This window comes from Culex pipiens, chromosome 3 (genome assembly GCF_016801865.2).
Source record: "Culex pipiens pallens isolate TS chromosome 3, TS_CPP_V2, whole genome shotgun sequence".
Lineage (NCBI taxonomy): Eukaryota > Metazoa > Arthropoda > Insecta > Diptera > Culicidae > Culex > Culex pipiens.
This window is the reverse complement of record NC_068939.1, coordinates 6,279,824-6,295,527: the sequence shown is the minus strand read 5'-3', so window position 1 is coordinate 6,295,527 and position 15,704 is coordinate 6,279,824. Positions and strand designations below refer to the sequence as shown.

General features: G+C 32.2%; 1 protein-coding gene across 2 annotated transcripts in view; it reads right to left on the bottom strand.

Moving 5' to 3' along the window:
* LOC120430256 (uncharacterized) overlaps positions 1 to 15,704 on the bottom strand; it is a 332,478-nt gene that overhangs the window by 253,785 nt on the left and 62,989 nt on the right. Inside the window, exon 2 of one of the 2 annotated variants that reach the window (XM_052710891.1) lies at positions 11,474 to 11,536. The exons of the other annotated variant lie outside the window; for it this stretch is intronic. The gene's annotated coding sequence lies outside the window, so the exon portion shown is untranslated. The remainder of the gene's footprint in view (positions 1 to 11,473; positions 11,537 to 15,704) is intronic. 2 annotated transcript variants of the gene reach the window in all.

Here is a 15,704-nt window from a genome sequence, read left to right as displayed (position 1 = left end):
ATTTTTCACTCATTACTCATTTTTTTTAAAGGCAAGAAGTCAAGATTGATTTATTTGAAGTTATCTTCATTTTCACTTTGAAAACTGAAATCAAAATAAATTAAACGAGTGTTTTGAAGAATTCTAGAGGTTTTTTTTGAAAAGGTCCTATAAGCATTTGTGTTTCATATGTTTGTAGGACATATTACAATAAAACTCTAGAATTATTGAATTCGTTTTCGTTTTACGGAGCAAGGTGGGGGACGCGGCCTCAAGTCAGTCCAAGTCCGGTTTCTTGTGGAAAAAAAGGGTAGTGGCCGAACTAGTATTGCATACAAAATGAACACCACCGGAAGATTTAGGGGATCGGGAGGGGGAAGGTGAAAGAAAATTAGTGTAGGTGTGAGTTGTAAGAACTTGGATGACTTGAGCAATTACGTTAATCTAAGTTTGAAACTGAATAAAGGAAATCTGAAATTATAATTGAAAGTAAAAAGGCCTGGAAGAAACCTACGATGTATTTCAAATTTAAAGGAAATTAAAAAAAATACTGAAAAACGAAAGATAAAAACTAACTCGTCTAGGGAATATAAATTTTTAGCCCTTTTTTTTGGCCCCGTCCTGTCACGTCCGTAGTAGTCTTGTCGTACATTACAACTAGAAGCAGATCTGCAAATGAAATAGTACACTTCGAACAGTTCAACTAATCATTGAAGTCCAATTAATCAACCTAAACTAATCTGTCTGAAAGTAACTTGAATCCCCGATATTTTAATTGCAAAGCCAAACATTCCTTTACCTTGTTTTTAAACCTGACTTGCTGCTTCCAAAACCAATAAACATAAATGAACAGTTCATATTTTACAAGTTGAATACTCGTCGTTAAGAAGACTATTTCATGCCTTCCATTTCAGTAGGGCACACAAGCCTTGCAAACAAGCGCGCATCCCTATCAAACCTTATGTAAACTGTCATTTGAGTGAAAGATATACACTCCTGTTCACAAAACCCATGTGTCCTTTGAAATGTTAGGCTCCATTTGATCGTCAAGGCTCCAGTAGATCCTCGATTCGCAACAATGTGTCGATACAACCATAATCCGAAAACCGTTAGTTCAACAGATTAACGAATTTTGTCCGATATCATTACATTATTGATTGATCGAGACTCTATGGACATTTTGACATATCAAAATGCTTTGCATTATTACTTAAATGGAAGTTTAATATTTATGCACGTAACATTTTTTAAATAAATTTCAAAATCTATTCTATCCTACAATGCCTAGAAGAGGCCTCTGTTTCTGTTGTGAGTAAGCGCTGGTTTCAGAGTTCATTTTCAATTTAAAAGGGGTGGGAGACGACTAATTTGCTTCATGAACTCCTACTCGGCCTTGGAACCACCTCTTAAGACACTGATGGCTCCTAGCTAGGAAATAAACCTAGACACAGCGTCGAGGCCCGCTTCGCATGGCAAAAATGTAGGCTGGGGGGAAGTGATATTATCACGAAATTTTATTTTAAAGCCAACATTGCTAACGGCGTCGAGGTCCTTACTCATGCCCAAGGAATAAAACTCTAGAATTATTGAATTATAAAAATATAAAATTCTAAAAAAGTGTACTTTAACTGAAGTATTTTCATTTTACAACTATGGAAAATATTTCAGCAAGGAATTGTTCAGTTGCTATGTTGGGATATTTTTTAATTTTTCTAATTTTTATTCATAGTTGTATCTAAATTATTATAAGTCAGCCGCCTTAAAAAAAAACTCTGGAAATATTTTTTGTTTAGAGTTATGGAGAAAATTTAAAGATCTCATTTATTATTGTAAAAGAAGTTTTTTCAAACCTTTTCCACAAAGAGCAATATCAAGAAATTATAGATTTCTTCTTAATAACTATCATGAATTCAATCCAAATTTTAATGAACATAAGTTAACATTGTGTATAAACCAATGCAGGTTGACCCAGGTTGAATAAATGTCTGGTTTCATAGTAATTGAAGTTTCAGGTCATAATTAAGTGATGGTCAGGAGTAACCATGGGTGATAGAGAGTTAGTTAAAAGTGAATTTAATTTTTATTTCGAAAATCCTTTTTTCAGATTTATTGTTTTGGGCACTTGTGGCACTTTTGTCAAAGGTGACATCCATGACTTACAAAACACAGTTCAAGATTGCTAGAACTTCTGCCAAAATGGTCAGTTCTTGCAGTCAAATCTGTGGATAATCAAATCACGAAATATTTTTTTTGTTGTTGTCATATTTTGTTCCAAAAATGCTCCCATGTGATCTATGATGTGAAATATTGATTAAAATTCATTTAGCATTGTTACACAAAACCATTCAACGAAATTTGACTATTTTATTCCGCTGAATTTGAATTTTATCTTTTATTTATAAGAAAACAACAATAATATTCGAAAAAAAATCTGAAAGACCTTCGGATAAACGAGTCTGGAATGTATAGTTTCCAAATGGAGTACATTTCCATAATTTATATTCTTGTATTTAGTTTAGTTAAACACATTGGTTTATTTTTACGAGTGGACCAAATTATTATGTTTTTTTTTAATCAAAAACTTTTTCGAAGACAAGAAAAATCAGGAATTTAAAAAACAACAATCAAACTTTTAACCTGCACTGCAACAATTTCTGCCTCTATAAAACGCGCGCTTGGTTCGCACTTTGAAGCTTCATGCCGAGATCAAGCCGATATTTTCGCATATAAATCTCGCCCGCAATTGTCTATGGCCATTCTACCTAGCCATGCAACCTTCATGGGTCCGTCGTCACCCAAGAAGAACACCACCACCTTCTTCTAAGGCTGATGGGCTGGAGAAGAGCAGCGAAAAAAAATGTCTAAATTGTACATTCTGTCGGAGACAACAATCGAACGGTGTGCAGCAACCAGCGCTGAAGGCAGGGCAAAAAATTAAAATAATTGTTCGAAACAAAGAGATCCAGGGGAAAAAGGCTCTAATCGAATAAAATTGAAATTATAAGCAAACGAGCGCAGCCGTTGAAAGTGACTGGAATAATTGCGGGCATATCTTATCAAACTCTGAGGAGGAGGGTGAACCTTGGACGTTGGCCGGGCCGCGGTCGATACAAAGCGAAATCGAGAAACTTCCGAAAGCGAAAGGAGGCGGCTATTCCCACCCGGGGAATAGAGTTGGCATTGAAGGAGGACACACCGAAGATGGGTCTATCTATTACCGCTTGGGATTTGACTGGAAACACGGGAAAGTTCTGGGAATGTATTTTTTTAAGTTGTTTGGCTTTAGAAAAATAAAGTCAACAAAAAGTTAGAATAATAGCATTAACAGTAAAAGAAAAAAAAGTCAGATTAAAAAAAACTAAGATAACAATCAATTTGACATACTATTTTTTTCCGTGTCTCACGGATGCTGCAAAAAGAATAAAAGAGCCTAGTAAGCGGCTTGAACAAAGTCCTCCGATAGAATTGGCTTCTGTGCGCCGAAGAACGATGCATGTAAATAGCAGTTCCGATATTTATCACCTCATCCCGAGCTGAGCCTTTGTGCAGCTTTCCAGTCGTTTATAATTGCTGTGTGAATATTCTTATAATTGGCTTGCAACAGGGCTGCTGAAAGAACTTGCTGGAAAAGTGCATAGATCATGGAGGAAGACAGATCGGTTTATTAACTCGTCCAGGCGATTCTTCAGTTCAAAGTAGTTTTCTTCAATTAACAAAAGAAAATAATGTCCTCTACAACCCAACTCAACTTCTAGATGAATTCATTTGAAAAAAAAACATTTTTGAAGCTAGATTTTTGCTATTTAAAAAATATTGGAAGGAGACCTTTTGAATTTTTAAGGGTTGTACTATGGCAATGTTTTGAACATGAGCATTGTTTGTGGTATCTTCTAAGGCCAAAAAAAGCTTATTTTTAACTTTTATTAAATAGTCAACTTAATTTAAAGGCAATTGTTCCAGCTTAAAAACCATTAATATAAGCTTAAAGTGAAACGTGAAAAGTGAAAAAATAAAAACAAAATTTGAAAAAAATACCAAAAATTTATAAAAAACAAAACCAGAAACTGAACAAGCCTAATGCATATAAAAGTTAAAAAAAAGATAAAATAACTTAAATTAAGGAAAGTCATGTTTTTCGGACAATAAACGTTTGCCAAAATGACTTTCTGAATAATAGGTTAGAAAACATATTGTCAAAAAGACATAAGGATCTCATCCAAAATTTCAAAAGGACAAAAAGACAGTATGCTTTGGCAGACAAAAAATCTATTTATTAGTTGGTAATATTTTTTGTCAGTTTTGGGTAAGTTTTATGAAAAATCGTTATATAAATCAAACAAAGCTTTGCATTCCAGCAAAATTGTTGTGATTTTCTCATTCTTTCAAAATGAGCAATTGTCTGAACATTTTTTAGAAATGGTCTTACTAAAAACATATTTTTGTGAGTTTTCCATTTTTTTGCATGTCCATCTTTTTGTAATATTGGTTTGATTTTTCAATCTGTTTGATTATAACTATTCTGAAGTTATTTAAATTGAAAACAATCCAACTTCTAACATAATACTGGGGGTTTCTCAACGCTTTCTTACTTTTTTCGCAATATTTTTTTGAAATCTCTTTTGGTAAAAAATAAACTATATATTCACGAATGTTTTTTTCCAAACTTTCATACCAAAGAAGACTTTAAAAAAAAAGTTTACCATTATTGCATATATGTCACAAAAAAACGATTTTTTGCCAAATTTTTAAAGTAGTTTTTTTTTGTTATGCTCTTTCTAGCAAATAAGTTAGTTTTTATTTAAATTTTCTAATTCTATTTAAAACAAATCTACTTGCTTTAATTCTCAACATAAATATGAAGCAAAACTAAGCTGTAATCAGACATGCATTGGCACTGCGCACGGTTAGCACGCGTGCTATTTTAGCGAATAGCACTGCGCTTTCAATCATAGCACTCGCCCTTGCACTCTAACTAAACTGGTAACTAAGACGTTTTTTCATTTGTTTATCTGGAATTGAGTGACGTCGACCACTCGAAAGTTATGCAAATAATTTCATCAATTTTCATCTGAAAGTTTGCTGCAGTGCTTGCATTTAAGACTTGGTATTGAAAGGTTCATGGATCTATTCTCTACAAGGTAAAGTTTTTTTTATGTTGGTGTAATAAAAGTGCCAGCTTTTTTCTTTTAGATTATTGGAATCGGAATGGCAAGAGAAACTAAAAATTGGTTAGATGTTGACCACTTGCGTGAATGGATCAACCGCTTGTAGCCTTAGAAGCTCGCAAAAAGTATCCCAGTTTATTGAAATGTACCCAATTGACCACCAAGGCTAGTGCTAACCAATTTTTTTTGGAAATTTCTTGGGCGTGCTATAAGGGAGTGCTAAAAAATAGCACTAGCACTGTGCAATGCGCAGTGTGCGTAGAACTTGAGGTAAGTGCTAATCTGAAGTGCCAGTGCAGAGCGTGCCAATGCAGGCTGTAAGGATTGCCAAATCTATATTAGGAACGCAAAATTAACTTTTTGTCACTTGATTAGGCGGTTACAAATGTTTTTTAAGGTTTTTTTTCCCTCGGCTCTAGTCGTGTTCGAAGGGGGAGGGGGTTGATCAAAATCTCAAGCCAGACTTGCGAAATTTTAAAACAAAATGTATCACTCACTTGCTTTAAAATTTAAATGCTTTAAAATTAAAATATAACAGTTACAAAAATAAAAAAATGTGCATAATATCAAATAAAATGCGAAAATATTATTTTTGTTCAACTTTTAAGTAAAGATCTGCGGTCCAAAAAAATCAAAATTTGCGAAGCATTAATAAGTTTTTTTTTTCATTTTGAAATGCATAAATAAGTGTTCTTACAATCGATTTTACAGTTTAACAACAAATTTTTTAATTTGAGTCAATTATTTTTTTTTCTATTGATTTCTGGGGAAACTCAGACGGGGAACATTTTTTTGATTTTCATACAATACAACTCCGGTTCCACATTTTGTGCCATCCTAAACTCAGGTGCAAAAGATGCCATTTCAGTCTCTTTGTGCACATAAAAAGGGACTAGAATTTTCAAAAAAACACTATTTGGAATATTCAACAATTATTAATTAAAGTCAAATAAAAAAGTCCTTCTTGTAACCTAAGACCGAAGACACAATAGGGGCCATCCATAAACCACGTGGACATTTGTTTTGGAAATTGTAGACCTTTTTTTCTTCATCGTATACAATTGTTCAAACAAGAAATCGTATGAAGCGTGGACAATAGCAGTACGCGAAAAAACAATTTAGTATACTAAAATAGTGAAATTCAAATAAAAAAATATCAATCTTATTATTGTTCCATTAATTTAGCTGGTCTACTCCACTGAATCCCAGCCAAATAAATCTACAAATACGCCGCAAACCTTTCTCTCACTCGCAGCATGTATTCCTCTTTGCTCTGCAATTTTCCTCACCACATCCATTCCGAGAGCTGATTTAATTAATACCGAAATTGACTTAATTTGTTTAATAAAACCTTATTTATAAGCGCACACAACCATGCGAAGCTAGCATGATTTCAATTTCACTGGTTTTCCCCTCCCCTATTTCCAACTCGCCTTTTTAATGCTCAAATCCACCCACACTCCACGCTGAAGTTTAAATCGATCCAAATGGTCTCACATTTACGGGTTTATTAGATCTCCTCGAAGCTCGAGTTCGATCGCGCGCTGTTTCACCCGCCGCCGTAGCCACCTTCACCTTAAAAGATGCTCTCTTGCGCCAAGAAAAGGGAATAATTGACGGTTTAAAGGGTGCACCGAGGGAACGCTGGCTGCTGTCGGTCCAACTGTCCAACTGTCTTTTCCCTCTCGCACTAGTGTTGCTTTTATCAAATGGAGGTACATTTGAAAAAATATAAGTTAAAAACACACTTAGCTAATCATTTTTAAGTTTATACCAAAAATTGAAACAATAATTTTCAACTTAAACTTTATTGCACCTTTTCAAATGTTACTCCAGCTACTGGTCGCGCAGCGACAAAGCAAAAAAAAACTAATTTTCAAAGTCCATTAGATCGTGACTGCAACTGTGTTATTAGAAAATTGTTTTGCAATAATTGAAAAAAGAGTACCTTCTTTGACCCGCTGCTGCTGCGCTCTGCTGCCAAAGTTGGTGGTGGCAACTTGCCGCGCGGCAACGCGGACAACGCGGAAATCTGAAGGGTTACCCCTTGGATGGTCTTTGGTCGACCGACCGACCGCCCTCCCATGAATGGCGATTTCGATTTCGACTGCAGCGCAACACACTACTAATGCGGCAATGGAATGGCGGGGAACCTGTTTGTTTGCTATTATTGGCACTGACTTTATTTTGTAGAAGTAAAGCGCAATTGATTTTCAAAGCATTTGAAAATTACTAAAACTCATAAAAAATTAGATTAAAAATTTTCCCAATATTAGTACAGAACCCAAAAACATTTTAAAGTGTTATGATTTAAAACGTTGACTAAGAACTTGAATAAAATAACAATCATTGGGGAGGTGGGGGTAGGACGGCAATGCGCTTGATTTACTACTAAACATGATTAAAGTTACCCAAATATCTTATGATATTGTACCTTAGGCTAAATAAATTACTTTGAGTCACTGTTTCCAAAACAAAAAAGTGATTTGTTAACAAAAAGATGATAAGTAAGAAAAAATTACCGTAATTACCAGTGTGACGTAATATTTATCATTTGAAAAAAATAATCTTTGTTTATTAACTGATTTAAAAACAATCAGGGGCATATTACTAATAGATTTATATTTCACAGTCATGATTGTAATGTCCTTAACAGTATAAAATATTAGGTTTTATGTATTTTTATCTTAGTTATCTAAGTTGCAAAAAACGATGGCCGTCTTACCCCTGCAAGAGGAGGAATGATCGAAATGAAATTTTTTTCTGAAATCAATACAAAGTAAAGAAATGTTAGTTTTAAAGATACCAAGTAAGGTAATTTCTATGAAGGAGATGTCAAACAAGAATCTGTACAAAGTTCGAGTTGAATATAATTATTTATTTTGATTTTACAAGAGTTTTTACCATAGGGTGGCCGTTTAACCCCCATCTCCCCTACAAATACCAGGGTCCAGGGTGGTCACAAGCGGGTAGCTAAAAACGCGTTTTTGACAATTTTAGCAAAAATACATATTCAAAAAACACATATTTGATTAAAATTTGAAAATAATCTTGCTGGTTTAGTGTGAAGTCGCCGATGAAGTTCTGAATAAAAACATATAAGAGCCCTTAAAAAATCTTCGAATCATGAACAAAAAAAAAATGTTCGTGTTTTTTTTATTTTCCTACTTTAAACATCAAATTTGAGTTCTGCGACCCATATTGCCCATTAAATTAAAAATTGCATTTTATTTTAATATTTCATCACAGCCATTTTGGCCCCCATCTTGTATTTGAAAATTCCAAATCACTTTAGAGAAGTTTAGGGCCATACATAAGCGAAAAACAAAAAAAAAAGTTGTGGTTTGATTATCCGAAGTGAAATTTTGCTAAGGCCTTCGGATAATCGAGTCTGGACTGTATACGTCACCTGTTTCTTTTTCTGATGATAAACTTAAAATGGCTACTTGAAAAAATATTATAAATAATTGTCTTAATATTTGCAAAAACAAAATCATTTATCAACAAATATTGGTCCAAATGTCAAACATTTGTAAAATTTTCTGATCCTTTCAATTTTTTTGGGAAAAAAAACATTTCAAAAGAGCGGTTAAATTTTTAATAAAACGCCCTCTTTAAATGTTAGTCTTGATAAAAAAACTAAATACCTGACTCTGCAGAAGGTCAAATTAAAGTGTTTTAGAACAAATAAAAAAGGGATGCTTAAATTTATAATTTTCAAATTAATTTTATCTGGCATTTCAAGAAAGTTTAATTTTTCTTCCTCGTTAAAAATTGGACGTTTTTGTGGCTGATATATTGGCATTTGTTATTTTGATACCATCAGAGAAAACCATTTTTTTTCCTTTTTTCCAATGGCTGTGTCTCAGAAAATATTTCTTGACTTTTTTTTGATAAGGTCCTATAAACAAATGTAAACATTGAGTGTATCCCGCTTATTCCGATGGACTTTGACATAAGGTGTGAAAGGGATACACTCAATGTTTACATTTGTTTATAGGACCTTATCAAAAAAAAGTCAAGATTTGTCAAATCATATTTTATTTCGCGAATCGAATTTGTAAAAAAATTGTCTGTGAATCTTCAATAATTAACCTCTTGAAAAAAAGGTCAAAAATTTAACTATTTTCGATAAAAAATTCAAATGATTTACATGGAAACGAAACTTTTTGAAAAAAAAGTTGTTTTTTTATTGCTAATTTGATTTTAGATTAAAAAAAATTAAGTTAAGCATAGGTTAAATAATTGTCATCACTCTGTACCATAGCTCGAAATATGGCATTTTTTCACCCAAAAGATATTAATAATTGAAAAAATCAAAATGGTACTTTTTGCACAATTTAAATTTTGCATTTCAATGATAAAAGTTTATTTTTGATTAAATATATTTTTTTCGAATTTCCCTTACCTGTTCGATATGAAAATTCTTTTTCAAAATAACTTCACATTTTCAAACATTTACAAAGTATTTTTGTATGACCTACTCCCAAATTTGAATGAATAATTTGGACGAATGGACAAAAATTGGCTAATTTACGTATACTAAATAGGTATGCAAAATATAAAAATAACAAAAATACGAATTTAATAGTTTCCCAAAGACTCACAGAATTTCCCATTTCTATTCATAAGCGGTTGAATTTTTATTAAAACGCTTTCTTAAAATGTTAGTCTTGATAATCAATGATAATTGCAGAGTTTCACATTTATTTTTCATACAATGGACTTTGTTTTGGCCAACTATAATCCTATTTTTGCAAAATCAAAAAACTAATTTTTGCATTTTTTTTTTCGAGTTTTCTCTTTATTTTAGTGAAGGAGTGCACAGGGCCGAATTTTAATAAAACGTATTTAGTCAAAGCTAGCTTTTTTTTCTCAAGTTGAAAGTTTTATTTCTCAAATATTTCTGCATCATTCACATCAAAAAGTCATTATTTCAAATGAAAAAGGTATAGAAAAAGCATTTAAGATGAATGCATTTTTAAACATTATACACTGCAAAAAACACTTTTTTTTGTGTATAATCCCTTCTTTTCAAATTTTATCTATTATTATGCAAAAATGCAATCGCACAAAAAAGATATAATATTATTTTTTGTCTAATTTCGTTTTCAATATTTTTTTAAAATTTATAGTTTACAGTATAAAATATCATTCAATTTAGTTCAAACCAAACTATTCCAATCAACGCAAAGGACCTCGCTTATTTTTTTTTTCATCTCAACAAACTGATTTCCTCCAATTTCCTAGGAAGCATCGGCTGCGTGTTGCTACGTGCCTCGAGCCAGCCGAGATGGATAAAATGCAAATAAAGTGAGACTTTGATATTGAGGGGGAGGAGGAGGAGGTGGAAACAAATAGCAATCAGAAATGGATTCTGGCGAAATTTGAAGAAACGGTTGCAAAAAGAGGAAAAAAATAAACCAGACAAAATAACATGGAAAAAAAGGTTTGCTATTGAGCATAGAAGATGCTGCTCGACGGATTGTCTGGTCTGGCTTATCTAATCAGCAAACGGATCGAGGCCGTTTTCAGTGTTGAGTGGCTGGGTTTTTGTCCTTGCCGGTTTTTGGGTAAATTTGATGAACAAAGTGACGTTGGTTTTGACAAGGCTCAAAGCCGTGTTAGTCTGTCTAGATTGATTTCAGCTGAAAATTGAATCTGATTATTTTATGAAGATGTAATTCAAGCAGAACTTTACTGTTTTTTTTTTTTTGGATTTAACTTATATTTCGCTATACTTGTGAAACTGCCATACATTAATTGAAAGATCTATTAAAATTAGACCATTTTCTTCCCACACAGCAAAGTTTTTCGATAATTACTAAATAATCATCATCGAGTGACTTTTAATCACACAAATGACCCATTCGCCATCCGTTGCCTTCCTGTATTTTTTCCATCCATTACTTCCATCGAGCTGTTTTTTATGGTTTTATGATACAATTTATCTTCACTCCCGATGGCGTCCCCACCACTTCCCCTTTTTGCTACCGGTTTTCGGACTCCACGCGCTTTAAGCGTATACAATAAAACCGTCAATTTGGCTTGATTGTTTTGTCGGCTGCCAACCCCCGGGAGAGCGACGTGACATAAAAATCAAATCAATGTCAGTTGGTTATGGCGATAAAAGTAAAATCATGGTCTTGGTCAGTATTTTCGCTTCCAATTTTGGCATTTTCCCTTCAGGTCGATTCCGCACGTAATATCGGTCACAATCACTAGGGCTCATTCATAAAAAAAAATATTGCCAGAATGTTCGCACAAGCGTGAGCGATTTTTATTACATTACCAATATTTCAATATACACGAAGAAGGCAAATACATACCTTTTTCCAGGGAAAGTGGTCAATTTTCCACCAGTAACCTCACTCGTTTTCAGTTAGTCCAGCCTGCAAAGAATGAACAGGAAGAGAAAAATATGTTTCTGAATATTGCACACGTACGTCATTCATGCTGGGGGGCATTACATAAGTCACGGTGAAATTGGTAAGAAAAAAGAAAAGTGCTTCCCACATAGCCGATCAGGGTGATTATCAGCTTCGCGATAGAGAGCAATCAACGGCATAAAAAAAGCTCGAAGAAAAAAAAATGTTGGAAATAATAGGAAAAGCCTCCTACACACCCCATGATGGGGTACGGTTATGCTACGCTTATTTGTGGTACAAATCCGTGCCAACAGCCGATTCGTACTAGAGTGGGCTAGTGGGTATACAGAAGGTACAGAAGATGCCGCCACCGCCGACGACGACGACTACCATCATCGCAGTCACGTGCCTTACAAGAGAGGAACTTGATGGGGGAAAATGGCAGTTGAGGTCATTTTATGAAGAATTTGGCAATTTTGAAAAAAAAAATCAATAAATATCAACAATTTTGAAACAATTTTAAAATAATTTTGAAACAATTTTGAAACAATTTTGAAACACTTTTGAAACAATTTTGAAAAAAAATTGAAACAATTTTGAAACAACTTTGAAATCATTTTTGAAACTATTTTGAAACTATTTTGAAACTATTTTGAAACTATTTTGAAACTATTTTGTAACTATTTTGAAACAATTTTGAAACAATCTTGAAACATTTTTGAAACATTTCTGAAACAATTTTGAATCAATTTTGAATCAATTTTGAATCAATTTTGTATCAATTTTGAATCAATTTTGAATCAATTTTGAATCAATTTTGAATCAATTTTGAATCAATTTTGAATCAATTTTGAATCAATTTTGAATCAATTTTGAATCAATTTTGAGTCAATTATAAATCAATTTTGAATTAATTTTGGAACAATTTTGATTTAACTTTGAAACAACTTTGAAACAATTTTGAAACATTTTTGAAACAATTTTGAAACAATTTTGAAACAATTTTGAAACAGTTACGAAACAATTTTGAGACAATTTAAAAACTATTTCTGAACAGTTTTAAAACTATTTCGAAACAATTTTTAAATAATTTCGAAACAAATTTCAAACAATATCTAAACAATTTTTAAACAATTTTGGATAATTTAATAAACAATTTTGAAACAATTTTGAAACAATTTTGAAGCAATTTTTAAACAATGTTTAATTAATTTATTAACATTTTTTATTCCATTTTTAAACGAAAAAAAACGAAGTTGACTTTATAGCTGTTGGCCACCATTGCTAGTACCAACCACTAGTGTCTTCCTTTTTATCTACAAGGACTTCGCCGCCCTGGGCTCCTAAGTGTATGAAAGTATGGCACGGAGCGACGGCGCCGAATACCCATATTTACACAAAGAATTTTAGACATTTTTAAACAGTTTTCAAAAAAAAAAATTGAACAAATTTTAAACATTTTTTTAACAATTTGAAACACTATTTTTCCATAGGTACTTCTAATCAATATAAATTGAAGGATAAATTTCAAAAAATTTACAAGTTTTTACAACTTGTTGGATTTTTTTATAATATTCAAAACATAAAAAAAAAACATTTTAATATTAGGGTCGTTCAGTTCACATAGGACCATTACAATGCTCCGAAGTGATTTGAGAATATGTTATCTAAGATGGCACCCAATATGGCGATGGTGAATTATTGAAAATTTACATTTGGTAAAGGTAAAGGCAATGGACTACTTTAATTCCGCTTATTTGGCTAAACTCAAATTTCCCGAGCATGGGTAAATAACAAGGGAAATGCGTAATAATACCTTTCTCTTGTATCAATACCAAATTTGGGTATTCCTGGACCCTTTAAAATTTGTCTTAAGGATTATGCAAGAGCAAAATGTGCTATCATACCAATTAAAGGTATTGTTTTGATATTGCAAAATTGCAGAATTTGTCAATGGTCGAACACCACATATTGGTATTCCTTTGGTATTACAGTGTTTTATCAAATTCCTCTGAAACTATGGGAAAATGCTGACCAATTTTGACAAAATAATTAATTTTGCGCTTAAATGATGTCTCAAATGACTTGACATTGTGGAAAAATTTCTAAGTCAGGATACCACATTTTGGTATTATTTTGGTATTGAAAGGTTTCATCAAATTCCTCTGAAACTATGGGAATTTTTTTTATAAATTTTGATGAGATAATTAATTTTGCGCTAAAATGACTTGAAACCCAAAAATGTTAAAGCTGATTTTCATTTTTTTTATATACCCACTAAGATTTTTTTTTAAAACGTTGAAATTTCTCTAAGTTGGGATAACCAAATACTTTGAAAAACGAGTTAATCGACAGATTATAGAATTTTGGTGAATTTCAATCCAGTTTCATTTTAATAACAATTATTTTTCAATCTTGTTATTTTTCAGAATCACACAGGCCGTTCATCAATGACAAATGCATTCAATGTGGTGAAGAATATCACTAAGAACAACATGGAATCATCAGGTGAGTAGATTTGGCTGTTGCATATGGATCATTTCCGTTTTTTCACTAACTGCAACTGTTGCACTAAAAATGGTATGAAAATACCAAATTTTGGTATTTCTTGTGCAAATACCAGCGACCAAAATGTGCTCTTGGTTGCCCAGTAATAGATGGTAAAATACCATGAAATCATACCAAAATCATGTATTTGGAAGACCACAGGAATACCAAAATCTGATTTTCCAAGGGCGCGGGAATACCTAAAAATAAAACCATGGCAATACCAAGTTTTGGTATTCAAGCAATGTTCAAAAATCCAGAAGACCTCAACTTGGTATTGAAATGGTTTTATTTTGAGGTATTATTTTACCCTTGGAATAACATGGTTTGGTATTGTTGTGCCCTTCCACATACTAGACTTTGGTATGATTTCATGGTATTTTACTATCTATTACTGGGCAACCAAGGGCACATTTTGGTCCCTGTTATTTGCCCAAGTAATACCAAAATTTGGTATTCCCGTGTTATTTACCCCTACTCGGGTTGATGTTTAAATTAAGACAATACAAAATATACGATTTTAATTTTCCTTAATTATTTTTTAATAATTTGTAATTTGTTGTTTTATTGGTTACGACATCAAGGATTTTTCTTGATAAAATGAGGGTTAACCAAGATAATTTGTAAAGCTAAAAAAAAAACTACGAAATAAGCAAAAACAATTAAACATTAATAAAGGTTCGAAATTTCCGAAAGAAGATGATTTACATTATTTTAGAAATGTTTGAAAAGTTGACAAAAAAACGAGGTGATTTTGATGCATTACTTTCAAAAAACGAAAATATATGATAATTTTGAATTTAATTAGTAACGTTGAAATTTCAATAATCTCGCAGGATATGCATTGAAAGTTGATTTTTATAAATGAGTTCAATGATTTTAAATATGTTCATCAAATAATTTTATTATTGATGCGTTTGTTAATTGAACAAATTTTCAAATGAATGTTTTTTTGAATGAACTTTTAAAGTTTTATTTTTTTTAAATTGGTTATCTAACTCTACAACCTCCAATTATAGTTTAGTTTTGTCCGTTTCTCACAAATTTTTATATTTTTGCTGGTTTTTATTTTTTTTCATTCAAAACTCAAAATTAAAATATTCATCAGAAAAAAACTGGTAATAAAAATTGTAAAATATTAAGAATACATTGCTTAATGTATATTTATGTATTTTAAATTAAATAGGGCATTTTTAAGACACAAATTTTGAATTTTGGGGCAACAGATCAAAAATTATTGGAGCTTTAGGAAAAACAAGCCTTACCCGACAAACTTCGTTCTGCCTATTTTTCGTTTGTTGACGTTTTTAACTTGTTTGCTTCTTCAGCCTCCTGTGATCAAAATTTGATTTTACGTAACTTTTCCCATACAATCGGCAGATTTTCCGGAATCGGTTCCAGAGTGGCCAAAGTTGTAACTTTTTGGCGTAAGAACCATCCTTGGTCTTATACGAACCCAACGCAACAAAGAGCACCTCGATCCGACTTTCCGTGTTTAATTGATTCGCGTTCGAACAAAACCGTCGAAATTTTTTATATATATAGAAGATAGATGTTTTTTTTTTCATAATTTTTTTTATATTTTAGCTGTAATCATGTATTAAGCATTTAGTGATACTTTTTGCTTTAAAATTTGAATAGATGT